The 16,764-nt window shown below is 39.7% G+C and overlaps 1 protein-coding gene across 6 annotated transcripts in view; it reads right to left on the minus strand.

Annotated features, from left to right (window-relative positions):
* Positions 1–16,764, minus strand: part of LOC106081143 (E3 ubiquitin-protein ligase Ufd4) — a 115,492-nt gene that overhangs the window by 30,571 nt on the left and 68,157 nt on the right. The window lies entirely within an intron of this gene.

A 16,764-nucleotide genomic window follows, 5' to 3' on the forward strand; every position in this document is an offset into this window, starting at 1 on the left:
AATGGAGGAATGGACTAATATAGACCAAAATATAACCGCTAAATTAGTCCAATCAATGTCAAACCGTTTAAAAGAAGTTATAAGACGCGGTGGTCGAATAACAAAGTATTAATTTTTTTAAATTATGTTATTTATTTTTTTGTTTTTTTGCAATGATGAATACTTTTTTTGTTTAATTTTTTGTGTTCAGCTGTAAAATGGCCCTTTTTGTTCCAATAAATACTATTTTTTTCTTTAAAAACAATGAAATTGTGTACATATATATCACACAAGCACTACTGCATCATTAGTTTAATATGTTTTTATTCCAATTGTCTTTTGTACTTATTAAAAAAAAAAACATTGAATGATGAATACTTTTTTTGACCGCTGTATTTTATTTTTGCTCTGCTAAAATTTCTCCATCAGAGCGCGTGTAGCGGTCTCGCTGCAGTGGAGGTTTACCTGGATGACCTCTATCATTGGTCCTCCTGTAAATGGGCTTCTTCAGAGTTGGTGATGGTATCATCGTCGGCTCCTTGTTCTTTAGCATTGCATTGCTGCATTGAGTTTCCAGTCTCTCGCCCCTGCACTGTATGTTGTTAGGATTATTGCTTAATCTAGTTTTCCCAATATTGAGAGAGTCGGTGATGGTCATGTCGGTGGCCCCCTTTCCGTAAGGTGGTATTGAGAAGCCTGCCATTGCACGGCCTGATGTCTCAATATGACGATCCTTACCTATCCTTGTCTTCCCAATCTTGAAAAGGAACAGTCTTGCCCTCGAAGTACGCAATGCCTTTAGTCTTAGCCAAACTTTTCACAGAGACTTGAAGAATGTGCACCACAAGGAGAGTTCCTTCCTCCTTCTCCTCCCGGTGGAAGACCTCCCATTTTTACGCGAACGCTAACTTTATTACTCAGTGATTTTCTTTCGTGGTAGTTCTGGAGGTTTGCCCACATCTCGCTGTTAGGCACCGGCGAATAAGGTGCAAAAAGTCATCTTCAACGGAAAATTAAATTTTTGCTCTGGCACTGTTGTCCCTTCTAGTCAACCCATCCGCACTTACCTGTGGCTTAGGTTTGCAAGTGCGTCCCAATAATCTTGTTTTATAAGCAACAAAATCACTTGTCTGGTTCTTTTAGATCACTTTAAGGCGTTTGTTTCTGGCGACCCCAAAATTCTTCTTCCAGTTTCACGCATCATCTCACAAGGTTCAATATTGGGCGCTTTACTTTTTTTCTTTATATAGTAATGGCCTTCCCAAACAGTTGCAGAGTTTTAGTATTTAAGCACTTCAAAAGATCAAATAAATGATACAGTAGTTCAGTGTGGATTTTCAACAAATCCTTTTGTTGAGTTAGTTTTTAAAATACGTGTAGTACCATGTAGCACACCAGACTCCCATGCCATTCAAAACTTTAAACTTATTATAAAAATATTAAGTTCGTTAAAAAAATTAAAGAGGTTTTTAAAATTTTTTTTAAAATCAAAAAATTTTTTAAATTTTTATCATTGGGTAGTAATGCTTATTGAATTATTAACAAAGTGATGTCGGTAGGCTTGAGGGTGCGCGCAAGACAACCAAACATGGAGGTCATGGAGTAATAATAGAGAGAGTGACGAAGAAAACCCCGAGAGCAGACAGTAAACGAACGATAACAAACAAGCCCGAATCGAACAAAGAAAATAAAACAAACCACCACCAAACAGGGCCGAAAAGGATGGTTGTTTTTTTACGTTACTACCCACCTTTATAGCCCATTTTCCAAAAATAGTTAATTACTGTTTTGTTCCATTTCCATTTTTGCAATTTGTATTACGTGATTGAAGATGGAGGTGGAACCATTGTAGAATATTGTTATAAAATTAAAAAAATTTAATATTATCATTTATGAAGTTTTATTATGGAAAATATTGGATTTTTCTTAAAAAACAAAATGCAACAAGAAACAACTAATTAAATTCGGTTAGGCTGAACTTCAAATACTCAGATATATGTATGTCTAAACCCAAGACATTAGATCGGGAGATATGTCTATATAGCTAGGCCAAATCGGGTAACATATTAGCCTTAAATGGGCGAAGAATCTTTAATCGGTAGACGGGTCTATATGGCAGCAATATCCAAATATGGTCTAATCTGGACCATATTTGGCACGGCTATCGTGGGATCTAATAAAAAACACTGATGCAAATTGACTCCGCCTGTTATGGAGCCAAGAATAAAAGTTGGGATGTTGCCGAATATGGCATATATTCCCGGCCGATACGGGATGACTATGAGCACCACACAGGCTGGAACTTTGAGCTCCGACTTGTGTGGTGCCCATCGTTATCACGGGAAGCTTAGCTGAAAGCTAACGGGCGCGTCCACAGGTTGCGGATGGTGGAAAGCTCCGTTTTTATGCAAAGTAGCTGAAATGCGGCCGCTGGCAGTCAGCGATTTTCGAGAGGAGAGTCTCAGTGAGGAGTCCGGTGGCAATGGCTCTTAATTAAATACTGAGTGCCAATGATACGCCTTCAAATAACCAATGGCCAACATCAGCGTCTGTTCCCAGGTTAAGGGCGGCTGGTGGCGAGCGTCGGATCTTGGAGCAAGCGGCTCGCCACAACGAGCGATACGTGTGCAATCCCAGAAAACCCATGCGGTTGGGGCGCTGGGCCAGTAACCCGCCCCCGGAAAACTGAGAACTACCATGAGAAACAAAGGAATAGTAAAAACGGACCCCCCAACGTTGACGACCCACGCAAACGAAAAAAGGACCATGATTTGCGGATCTGCACCTGGAATGTCTGCACTCTTTATAGAGAAGGTGAAGTATACGCGCTGGCGGATGTATTAGAGAAGTACAAGGCAGATATTACCGCCTTACAGGAAGTGCGATGGACTGGGAATGGCGTCACTACAACACCAAACGGTGACGAACTATACTACTGCTGCCATATCACGAGGCATGAATTTGGTTGTGGATTTGTGGTTAGTCGGAGACTGAAACACCTTGTCTCCAGCTTTACTCCGGTGGATGAGAGGCTAGCCACAATCCGCATAAAAGCCAAATTCTTCAACATCAACCTTATTTGAGCGCATGCCCCGACGGAAGAAAAAGACGAGCAGACCAAGGATATTTTCTACGAGCGCCTAGAGAGAGAATATGACCGCTGCCCCGCCCATGATATTAAAATCGTTCTGGGAGATTTTAATGCGAAAATAGGGAAGGAAGACTTCTTTGGTCCAACAGTCGGAAAGTTTAGCCTCCACGAGATAACGTCCAGTAATGGGTTGAGGCTGATAGATTTCGCCGCGGCAAAAAAACATGGCAGTTAGTAGCACCAGATTTCAACATAAAAATATTCACAAAGCCACATGGCTGTCACCCGATCAAAACACGAGAAACCAAATTGATCACGTTGTGATAGATGGAAGGCATTCATCCAGCGTGTTAGATGTACGATCGAGCCGTGGAGCGAATATAGATTCGGATCATTACCTCGTTACAGCAAAGGTTCGCACCCGTTTGAACATGGCGAGGAAATTACGATCTGACACTGCACAGAAGCTGGACATTGAAAAGCTGCAAACACAACAAATGGCAGCGGCATACTCCACTCGACTGACCCAACTGCTTGATGAAAGCACTCCTTGTTCCGATGATATAATGGCGCAGTGGCAAATTGTTGCCCACTCCATGGAAAATGCCGCGAAATCCGTACTTGGGTACCGGAAGCCTCCTCCAAGAAACTCATGGTACGACCAAGAGTGTCGAGATGCTACTGAAGCCAAGAATGCGGCATATAGAGCAACCCTGCAATCAATAGCAACGCGCCAGATGAAGGAGAGATATCGGGAGAAAAGGAGAGAGGAGAAACGTCTATTTAGGAGAAAGAAGAAGGAAATGGAAAGACGTGAGTGTGACCGAATTGAGATGTACAGGAGTCAGAATGAAGTCCGGAAATTCTACCAAAGAATTAAACATCAAACCGATGGCTTTGGTGCAGGCACATCCTCCTGCAGAGACAAAGAAGGAAATCTGGTAACTGACACAGATAACATGCTGAGGATATGGAAAGAACATTTTACCCGCAGAACCAATCCCTGATGATGGTATAGATTGTTTACCTCCTAGGAGCGGACGGGTTACCCGCTGAACTATTTAAGACCGGAGGCGACACGATAATAAGGCGTATGCATCAGCTTATCTGCGCAATCTGGCTAGAAGAACGCATTCCCGATTATTGGAACATCAGCATACTATGTCCCGTACACAAGGAAGGAGACAAGAAGGAATGTGCCAACTACAGAGGAATAAGTCTCCTCCCCATCGCATACAAGATACTCTCGAGCGTACTGTGTGAAAGATTGAAACCTAAAGTCAGTGAGATAATTGGGCCCTATCAATGCGGCTATAGACCTGGTAAATCCACCCTAGACCCGATATTCACACTGCGCCAAATCCTGGAAAAGACCCGAGAAGGACAAATCAACACCTACCATCTCTTCGTTGACTATTTCATGCCATGTCTGAGTTTGGTATCCCTGCAAAATTAATAAGACTCTGCAGGATGACGCTTGCTGATATGCGTTCCTCAGTAAGAATAGGAAAGAATCTCTCCGAACCATTTAATACCAAACGAGGTTTCAGACAAGGAGACAGCCTATCGTGTGATCTCTTTAACATCCTGCTGGAGAAGATTATACGAGATGCAGATGTGAATAGATATGGCACACTAATCACAAGATAACACATGCTACTCGCCTATGCCAACGACATCGATATCATGAGTCGGTCACCGAAAGTAGTAACTGCAGCCTTTGAAAGAATCGAAAGGGAATCAGAGAAAATGGGAAGGGAATCAGGCAGTAAATGGAGATAAGACGAAATGGATGGTTTCAACTCCCAAAAAGCCTTGCACAACCAAGCAGATAAAGAAAAGGGAGAAAGTTGGGAACCACAACTTTGAGATAGTCAGTAACTTTACCTACCTCGGCACCGCCGTAACCGAAACGAATGACACCAGTTTTGAGATTAAGCGAAGAATAATACTGGCAAACAGATGCTACTTTGGACTAAGTAAGCTGTTTAGAAACAAGGCCACCTCTCGACAGACGAAGTCTACACTTTACAAGACACTGATACTACCCGTGCTGTTATATGGTTCTGAAGCATCGGTGCTTGTGAAAGCAGATGAGGCAGTGCTTGGAGTATTTGAGAGAAAGATTCTTCGTAAAATATATGGACCAGTTTGCGTTAAGGGAGAATATAGGCGACGAATGAACCACGAACTGTATGAGCTTTATGACGACGATAGCATAGTTACACGCATCAAAATACAACGGCTGCGTTGGCTAGGTCATGTTGTCAGAATGGATGAAGAAGCTCCAGCAGAGAAGTCTTTTGAAGGCAAACACGGTGATACACGCAAACCGGGAAGACCAAAAGCCCGATGGATACTACTTTGGTATACTACGTCGCTTTGTTGTTCTTTCTCTACTGGTGTTTTTGTTTTTGTAAATATTTTATTCATCGTCTGGTTTGGTTTGTAGGCGAAGCATATGTTCTCTTGTGTTATTGTTGATCTTAGTAACTTGTTGTCCATTTAGTGGGTTATGTACGGTACACTGTAAAAATACTTTTGTATTGATTCTATTTAATTTATATCAATGCTTTTTTCCAAAGTTATGTTTTCTTCATCCCTTAACTTTTTCTTCGTTTCTTCAATTAGTTTTGATATTAATGCGTTTGGAATGCAATTGTTTTTCAAAATAGTGGTTACTTTTGATACATTCTGTACATGGAAACGTCACTTATTGCTATGGTGCATTCGATTTTGTTGTGGTACTTATTAAATGTGTTAAGAATTTTTTCCGCGTCGTCCTTATTTATAATTGCAAATATATGGTCTACATATTTAGTTATGTATCTAATGTATATATTGAATTTTTTCAGTTCCGTTAAAGTTTCGTCAAGTAAGTCATCTAGAACAATATCGGCAATTGTCTATGAAAGTGGATTACCCATTGGCATGCCAAATATTTGGTTGCATATTCTGCTGTCATAGATCAATACAATACAATACAAAACGAAAAAACAGCTTTATAACAACACATAATATCCACATGCCACTCTGCTGACTTTAAAAACATACGAATATTGGACAATGAAACGTAAGATAGAAAACGATTCACAATAGAGAGCCGACGAATACAACAAAACATAAACAAAACGACGAATCTAAAGGAAGATAAGGACAACATAAGCGTTAGCTACAGTGTTGTCATGTTATAATCTGTGACATTAGTTTAAGTCGTGTTTTAGTTTTTATGTTCAACAATGTTAGCAAAAAATCAGTGTAATGGTTAACATTAATAATGTAAGTTATGAAATAGTTCTTGCTATGTGCATAATTTTATGACTGCGCAATTTTATTTAAATGGATGAAATATAAATACCCTGAAGAAGACAAAAAGAATTGACGAAACGTTGGGAAAAATGCAATAAGAAAACTTTCTTTTATTTGCAAAACAACAAAGCGTAACAACTTAACCAAACTATAGAACAATTAAAAGGGCCAAAGAAACAACAACACATCACATTTTTCCTACTGAAACTTGAAACTTCTTGTTATCTCCTCTTACAACATTATTCCATGTGTGCAAATGCAAGCTGCGGTTTCTTATCCACTGCTGAGGTGGATACACAAAACAGCAGCATCACTTCCTTGTATGTTGCTCCATTTTTCAGGCCACGCGTGCTCTATAGAATTAAAAGTTTTGAATGAATCCATTAAACTAAAAGTTTCGAATGAATCCATACAAAATGCTTTCAATTCTAAACAGCAGTAAGACATTTGCTATATGTAACAAAAAAATTGCCAATTTAGGGCGTTAGTGGTAATTATTTGATTTTTTGTTGTTTAAATTCGGAAAAAATGTTGCATTATATGCTTGTAAAACTGAAAGGGAAGATGGAATATATACTTTTTTATTTAATGATTTATGATTTTTTAAAATTTAACAAAAGCAGAAAACGTTCTCTGTTTCAGCAACAAATTACTGCTGTCCCATTTTCAGCAGACTTTCTGCTGTTCTTTGAGAACCTGTCTGACTTAGCGGTTGTGAACATTCGCAAATTATTGGGCTTTTTAAAGCGATCTGGATGGAAGGAACTAAAAGGCATCTGAGTGTCTGAGTGAGCCTGACCTAACCTCCTGCTCTTACAGCAAACTATTTTGCTGTTTTTACCAACAAATTTAGCCAACAATTTAATGATGGAGCCATTTGTGAGATACTATGCCATACATAGAAGCCATGTAAAAATTTCTCTACAAAGAAGAGTGCGTCTCTTGATCTAGAGGTTCTCTCTTGTAGCGCTGAACCTCACGCTCTAGATCATGTAGATCTACCTTAAGGCTTCTGGGCGTGGGATATATATCCACAAGATGATGGATTGGATTGTCTCTGCGATAACAGCCCAAAAGGTATTGCTTAGACTGCATGTAGTTATGTGTTCGCACTAGTAGAATCTTTGTCTCCTGATGGAGGTGGTCCACATGAGAACTTAGGAGACAGCCCGTCGCAGTTCGAAGGGCGGCATTCTGACAGATCTGAATATAATTCCACTGCGTGTCACAGAGCTGCCGAGTTAACACTGGCTCTGCATAACGTACAACAGACCGGCGAATTGCTTTGTACGTGGTCAACAAGGTTTCTTTGTCAGCACCACAAGTGCTGCCGGGAAGTCACTTGAGGAGCTTGTTTCTACTTTTGACTTTATCGCAAATTGCTGTGGCATGTGGGGAGAATGTGTAAGAGCTGTCATATGTGACGCCAAGTATTTTGGGACACTTGGTCGGATGGTCGCGGGAACGTTGTTGTTGTTGTAGCAGTTTATTGTGTACTATCTTTCGTTTGCTTGATTCTGTTGAGTGTCAAGACCCAGGAACTCCGCGACTAAGATGGGGTGCGTCCACAGGGATCTGGGTCTGAGTCGAGTGGGTCTGGCCGGGCAGTTAAACAGGTGACGTGTATCGTGCGGTCCCTGGTCACAATCGGGACATACATCTTGCACGTCGGCATCAATCCTAGCTCTGTGGGAATTGAGACGGCTGCATCTGCCGGAACGTAATTGAGCCAGAACCACTCTGGTTTGCCGGGGGAGGTCGATTTCTTCGGGTGCAATGGGTGGCGGTCGTTCTCCAAGGACTACATTCACCCGGTAGCCAATTAACGCGTCTGCTACCGTGTCTGCATGAATGTTGTTCAGACCCGCTTGATATGCCGCTTGATCTAGAGGTTCTCTCTTGTAGCGCTGGACCTCACGCTCTAGATCGTGTAGATCTACCTTAAGGCTTCTGGGCGGTGGGTATCTATCCACAAGATGATGATTTGGATGATTTCTGCGATAACAGCCCAAAAGGTATTGCTTAGACAGCATGTAGTTATGTCTTCGCACTGGTAGGATCTTTGTCTCCTGATGGAGGTGGTCCACATGAGAACTAAGGAGACAGCCCGTCGCAGTTCGGAGGGCGGCATTCTGACAGATCTGAATATTATTCCACTGCGTGTCACAAAGTTGACGTGACCACACTGGCGCTGCATAACTTACCACAGACCGGCCAATTGCTTTGTACGTGGTCAACAAGGTTTCTTTGTCTGCACCCCAAGTGCTGCCAGCGAGTGACTTGAGGACCTTGTTTCTACTTTTGACTTTATTGCAGATTGCTGTGGCATGTGGGGAGAAAGTGTAGGAGCTGTCAAATGTGACGCCAAGTATTTTGGGACACTTGATGGTCGGAATCATTTCTCCATCGACCATCACAGTCAGCTCAGAATTCACCTCACGCGTATTTGTAGTGAACAGTGTGGCTGAAGATTTGGTGGCGGATATCTTCAGATTTCTTGCAGCGAAATATGAGGCAAGCTCGTTGAGGTAGACGTTCAACCTATCGCAGATGTCATCAATGGGTGGGGGGCCTGATGCCATGATCGTACAATCGTCCGCATATAATACGATTTCTATGCCGTCTGGAGGAGGTGGGATGGAGGATAGGTAGAGGTTGAAGCTACGTGTTCGTCGCGGGAACGTGATGACCATTAGTTATTTTAAGGCACTTATAATACGCACTGTCATATCCAGCATTATAGGCACTCAGTATTAAAGCAAGAGCCGGTGCCGCCCGGTCTCTCAGTGAGACTCTCCACTCGATACTGCTAATTATCCGCGACTACAGATACAGTAACTGTGTATGGAGTTCCGGGACGCGCCTGGTAGCTCCTAAGCTAAGCTACTCCTGATAGCAATGAACACCACACAGATCATTGTTATCTCCTGCCGGGTAAAGTGCATAGGGTGATTTTTCTTGAAAAGTGTAAATTTCGTTGTGTTTAATTATATATCAGCCATAACCATTTTTTGGTCAACTAAATAGCTGGCTTTTGTTATGCAACACCATGTGAAAAGGTGATCCTAATTCATGCATAAAAAGTGATCCTAATGCATAACTTCCGATCCAATTCTATAAAAAATTACGTTTTCTTCTTTTAACACCGATTCCATCAATTTAATCTATAATAGCTGACCCGGTGTACTTCGCTACACCCTAAAGTGACTTTTTAAAATTTAATGTTTCTGTAAATGTTATGATGCTGGTGCCTAGAGCCATGGGTTTTTCTCGGATCTACATTACTGTACTTTTTTATCGTATGTGTTTTTCAAATACATACTTTATCCGACTCCAAACGTTTTTAGATCCAACAGGACCTTGCTGGATCAACGTTATTCTAAATTTGGGAGTACACTCTATCAAAGTCCCTTATGGTGATTAAGAAAAAAATGTTACACCTATACGGAAAAACATTTTGCAAATATCGACCCAATCATTTCAAAGTGATAAATTTTCAATGGAAATTTTTTTTTCACGGGATAGCTATGAGCACCACACAGACTGTAACTTTGAGCTTCAAGCTGTGTGGTGCCCATAGCTGTCACGAGAAGCTTAGCTGCGAGCGGCCGGGCGCGTCCACAGGTTGCGGATAGTGGAATGCTCCATACTGCAATCGCGGACAATAAGCGGTATCGAGTGAAGAGTCTCAGTGAGAGGCCGTGCGGCACCGGTTCTTGCATAAATTCTGGATGCCTATGATGATCGATACAACAAGGTGAGCTATTGGCGTCTTTAAATAACCAGTGGCCAACATGTTCCCGTGGTGATCGGTACTTTGAACCGAAGCGAGCTTGCGCTCTTATAGGTGCTTGACGAGGATCGCCACCTTCACATACCAATGTGGCTACAACAACAACAATATTTTTTAAAACTCCAAAAACTTTTTTGTTTTGTCAAATAAACCTTCTTGAAATCTGCTTTTTGCCAATGCAAACGGTTTTGCGAATACCGTTGTTAATTTTCTTGCATATAAAGGGTGATTTTTTTGAGGTTAGGATTTTCATGCATTAGTATTTGACAGATCACGTGGGATTTCAGACATGGTGTCAAATAGAAAGATGCTCAGTATGCTTTGACATTTCATCATGAATAGACTTACTAACGAGCAACGCTTGCAAATCATTTTCAGTGAATGGGCCCTAGAAAAGTTGGCAGAAAATCCGCTTTTTTATCGACAAATTTTGTTCAGCGATGAGGCTCATTTCTGGTTGAATGGCTACGTAAATAAGCAAAATTGCCGCATTTGGAGTGAAGAGCAACCAGAAGCCGTTCAAGAACTGCCCATGCATCCCGAAAAATGCACTGTTTGGTGTGGTTTGTACGCTGGTGGAATCATTGGACCGTATTTTTTCAAAGATGCTGTTGGACGCAACGTTACGGTGAATGAACACATTTCGAACCGAACACTGATTTTGGTAATAAAATTCAATGATTTGCAAGCGTTGCTCGTTAGTAAGTCTATTCATGATGAAATGTCAAAGCATACTGAGCATCTTTCTCTTTGACACCATGTCTGAAATCCCACGTGATCTGTCAAATACTAATGCATGAAAATCCTAACCTCAAAAAAATCACCCTTTAGAATAGATGACGTTGTGCTTCTGACGGCAATCAGCTGTTTAATGATTGAAGTTACGCACAGTTTGCCCAAATATTGGTGTTCACGAATATGCCTAGTATTCAGTGTACGGCGCTATTTTGGTGTAGGTATTTATGAAATGATTACAGGTGCTTTAAATTGCTGCACTCTTCGCCGTAGACTTGGCATGATGCAGGAAATTATACCAGGTTCGTGTTTTGGTTATCATAAGGGGACAAACAAAATATCTTTTATTTTTTTTTTTTTATTTATTCATTTCATTTCATGCAATGCGAAGCCATTAGGCCTATAAATAATCACACTATGCATAAGACGTACTTTTTCTAACATAAGTTAAAAAACTACTCAATTAAAAATAAAAAACTCAAAAACTTAGAAAATGTAAAAAAATTTTAACCTATTTAACACTTTCTGAATCTAGATAAAACTAAATAACAAATAAAAAACAAATTACTAAAAATTAAAAGCAGTAACTGATTAAAAAAAATCCTACTCAAAAAAGATCAACGTAATAAATTAAAAAAAATGATTAAAGCATAATAAAAAAAAGTAATACTTAAACCAAAATATACAAAAAAAAAATCACAATAATACTTTTGGCTTTGAAAACAAATTATCAAGAATTATAAACAAAAGAGCTTGAAAAAAAATAATTAAAAAAGATCACTTAACAAAAAAAAGAATTAAACAAAATGGAAAAAAATAAGTAATACTAAAATAAATAAATTACCAATAATACGCACGATAAAAACATTCCGTTAAAGTTGTTGACAATTTGAAAAAAAAATTAAAAGCGCTGAAAGTGTAGACGAAGACGATTTGATAAAGATCTTGTTGAAAAATTGAAATTCTTTAAATCCGTAGGCAAGGAGTTGTACAAACGTGCAACCCTTACAAAAAAAGTACTACTCAAAAAGTTATCTACCCTCGGAAGAACCAACTGATTAGTTCTGGTAGAATGACAAAAATTAAATTCATTAACAAGAAAAAATGGAGACCGACATTTCAATAACTTAAAAAGAAACAAAAGCAAACGATAATTAACATACGACGGGAAATCACAACCGAGAAAACGACACACATAGGGAGTTATATGAACACGACGACCTACACCGTAAACAAAACAAATCATATTGTTAAAAGCGACCTGAATACGATGCATGCTCCCTTGCGACGCACTGGAGTACACCTCCAGACAATATAAAATGGCCGGCAAAACTAATGCATGCGCCAAACGCTCCCTCACAAAGAGCGGTAAATATAAACTCGTGGTATACAGGCTTCTTAAAGAAAAGTTAACCTTAGACACCACGGAACTAACGTGCCGATCAAACCGAAGCCTGTCATCCAGCTGAACACCAAGACAATCAATGCTTTGCACAAATTCAATATCTACATTATTATATCTAACACTAACATGATTGTGAGAGCCCGAAGATAAAAAAGGGCTTTAGTTTTAGAAGCGTTAACACTGAACCTATTCTCCGCCATCCACTCACGTAACGACTCCATCGCAAAATTAATTTTCGTCTGAAAATCGGTTATCACACTTAAAAAGCAATTGGATGTCATCAGCATATGCAAATGGAGTGCACCAACAATCCAGACGAGAAAAAACATCATTGACAAATAACACAAAAAGAAGTGGACCTAATACTGAACCCTGAGGAACACCGCTTCTTACAGAAAGAACACTACTACATTTACCATCAACACAAGCAAACTGGCTCCTACCTGTAAGATACGAGCATAACAATGTACATGCACTGGTCGAAAACTTATAAACGGACTTTAATTTACTAAGAAGAAGGCCATAATCCACTCTGTCAAATGCCTTTTCCAAATCTAAAGACAATAGCACGCAAAATCGAGATCCACCCATGTTTGACCGGATAGAATCTGTCAAACCCAATAACAATGAGGCTGTACTTCTACCTCGCCTAAATCCACACTGGGCATCACAAATAAAACGATTTCTTTCCAAATAGCCAGACTTTTGACATTTAATAACATGCTCGACAAACAAATAGGTAAAATAGAAATCGGACGGAACTCCTTCAGAGCGTGATAAGACTGTTTTTTTCCCAATGGACACTATTTTGGCTAATTTCCAATCGGACGGAAAAGAAGTTAACAAAATAGAATTTACAAGATGTAACAGATGACAAGACACAAGAGGATAGACTTTCTTAAGAAATTTTAATGAGAAACCATCTACACCTGCTGCATTGGACTTAATGGCAGAAAAAGCCTTATCCAACTCCCACAACTCCACCCGTTGAAAAGCAAAACCACTATAGTCATACTCCCCGAGAGAACTACTTTGGGAGTCCAATTGGTTTTTATTAAAGGTCGTATTCAAATCCTCCACATTCAAATCACAATCATACGACTTGCAACTGCCAAGTCCATTGGATTTTAACAACGACCATAACTGCTTTGTGCTTTTATTGCCCTCAAACTGCAGTACATTCGCTTCCCTTCTAACCTTTCTTATAACAGATTTGGCTTTATTCTTGGCTCTACAATAAATTCGCCACTTAACATTGGATCTATTCTCCAAGAAAGATTTAAAAGCCAAATCTCGAAGCGATAGATGATATGAAATGAGGGGATTGCTAAACCAATCCTCACTCCTAGCCCTTATCACCCTTTTTTATAGGAAACGCATTATGGATAGACCCAAGACAGCTACTAAAACTACTACATTGAAAATTAACGTCACTAGTGGAATACAAAGCGGAAAAATCAGTAGACGAAACAATTTCCTGCAAATCATCACAACTCAAAGCATTATAATCAACGTATTCAAAGAACTGCAAAACATTAAGGACTGAAACGTTAAGGGACACGAAAATAAACGCATGATCCGATATACTGGGACAAACAACCTGGTTAGAAACACAGACACAACTACGATCACTTACAAGAACAAAGTCGAGTAAAGAAGTAGAATTATGTACAGCACTAAAATGAGTAGGTATAGGGTTGTGGACAATTGAAACATTAAGCCGCCTACAACTTTCGCGCACACTATAAGAAGACGACAGATCAAAAAGATTATTATTGAAATCTCCCAAAATTATGACGTCAGAGTATCTCACCAAAACATCAGCAACTTCACTTTCAAATGCCCGAAAATTTCCCCGCGAAAGATATACAACACCAACAAGAACATTTCTAGAACCAAGTAAAAGTTCTACAAACAAACATTCAACAATCCCATATTGACTACCACTATAAACAACTTTGTACTTAATAGACTTAGAGACAAACAAAGCAACACCCCCACCTCTCACACATGGACGATCATTTCTGCAACAAGAATATCCCGAAATTTCAAATCGGCTCGACGGTATACTTGGTTTTAGCCAAGTTTCGGAAACACCTACTACACTTAACAAAATGTCAACAACAACATTTCTTATTTCGTTAATTTTAGATGACCTCTCAGAGAGGTTAAAACTGCGGCAATTAAAATGCCCTACACTTAAATTATCACTATAAGCACACAATGAGGAGCGAAAAAACGAATTATCGCACGTAATATTACCTAAGTTGCAAGTATTCATAACTAATGACGCTATAAGGGCTCAATGAAAAATTAATTGCTAATACAAAAAAAAAAAATACAAAATAATAAAAATAAAAGGCTAGTACGCACGGGATCCATTGGTAACGGTGCTAGCCACATTTCCATTAGCGTTGCTTGACTCAGCACTTCCAAATAATTGATCACATTCAGTCGCACTCACTGTTTTAACGTCACCATTTAGAAACGTAAGGCACACCTTGGGAATATCTCCATTTATTAAGACGTATCTCAATATTCGCTTTTGTGACCGCAGCTTACGGCATTTAAAAACAGGGTTAGAGGCAGGTGCGGTAAGATGATCATTTAAATACACACGGGAATCAACCTCGCCACCAATTACATCGTTTAGTCTGAACGAGTTAAGCCTAGAATAGTTCGCCATAATCAAATCCCTGGTATGAACGGAATTGAACTTGACCAGCACCATCCTACCACCGGAAATATAACAGCAATGATTAATATCACTGAGGGCAACCTGCACTCCGCACAAGCGGGCAATCTGTATCACTGGCTCACGCAGATTTGTAATTGATGTCGACATGCCACTTATAAGAATATCCGCGCGATTGACACGTCTTTGCTGAACCAAATTAAACTGCTCCAATTGCCGTATCCTCTCACACAGCCTAGCATCAACATTGGCAATATTTTGCTGACAAACAAGAACATCCGATTTGACTTTCTGAATTGAAGCAATAAACTCACTTCGAAAGGAAGCAACAACACCATCCACCATTGTTTGAAAATCCTGCAAACATTTCTGCATCTGCTCATCAAATTTTTGTTTCATGGACTCAACAAAGTCATCAAAAAGCCCACGAATACAACTAAGACGATCATCTGCTGCTTGCTCAGATGGGTCAACACGTATACTCTGCAAACCAGTAAGGAGACCAAGCGTACCACTCTGAGAATGCACGGCGTCAACAGAATTAGATTGACTGCTATTGAATGATGTTGTCCCCAAAACGCTGGAATTACCGACACCACTGGAACGCGCATCACCGGCACTATCTTTAGCAAATTGACTGCTATTGGGTAATGCACCCCTCAAAACGGTGGAGTTAGCAACACATCTGGAACGCGCAGAATTGACTTTATCACCAATGCAATTCTTACAGGTGAACTGCAACGACTTGTTTGTTTTTATTTCATTACTAGAAATATTGACGCACTTAGTGTGGAAATAATTGGGGCAGCCAGAACACCCAATACTGTAAACACCACGAGTGATGATTTTACCACAAACAGGACACTTCCAGATTTTAGGAATAGCATGTTTAACAGGTGCAGGAACCATGATTCAAAGGCGAACAATGGCAAAACAAATCAAATGAAATGCCGGGAAAACTAGGCAACACACAGCAGCAACAACAAGAGCGCAGAGCGACGGGAACAAAAAACCACGAAATTAATGTGGTATCCAAGTACGAGATGCAATTAGCTTATTAGGCAGATGACAGCAGCGCAAAAATTTCGTAGATCGGACTACGATACACTACTTTATCGATTATCGCTTAAATCTGAGCACACATTTCCGAAATAAAGAGTTTTTGAAAATTAGGATAAAGGGGAGGGTCCGCCCACTTCGGACATCGAAAAATTAAGTACACTATTTACACTTTGGGGTTTGGCCTGCATTGTGACAATTGACAATAATTGACTGTGACAATTTCATAAAAATCGATTCAGCCGTTTTTGAGTTTTTATGTAACATACCAACACACAAACTATAAAACAAAATAAATCTTTAACACAATGAAATGAAAGAAGAAGATGTAAAGTTTTTGAATCTATAAAAACAAACAGGTTTTTTACAAAAAAAAAATAGACCTGTCCTACACCCCTTAAAATAAACATAAATACTGCACTGAATAACCAATAATAACAACGCTCTTTTTTTAATTTCCACTCCATTTTTTACACACAATAATTGCGCTGCCATAGTTGTTCACAATTTAAATTGAAATAATGCCCACTACAGTCTGCATACCCAAAAATTACAGGATAAATAAAAAATGCATAGTCTAAAGAAGAATAATATGCAAAAGTCTGACCTCGACTTTTGCATATTTTGCACCCACCACAACAACACCCCAGCCCACCGTAACAGTGATCTCTCTCACTCTCATCTATTGCTCTCATATT

The sequence above is a fragment of the Stomoxys calcitrans genome, chromosome 3 (genome assembly GCF_963082655.1).
Source record: "Stomoxys calcitrans chromosome 3, idStoCalc2.1, whole genome shotgun sequence".
In the NCBI taxonomy this organism is placed as follows: Eukaryota; Metazoa; Arthropoda; class Insecta; order Diptera; family Muscidae; genus Stomoxys; species Stomoxys calcitrans.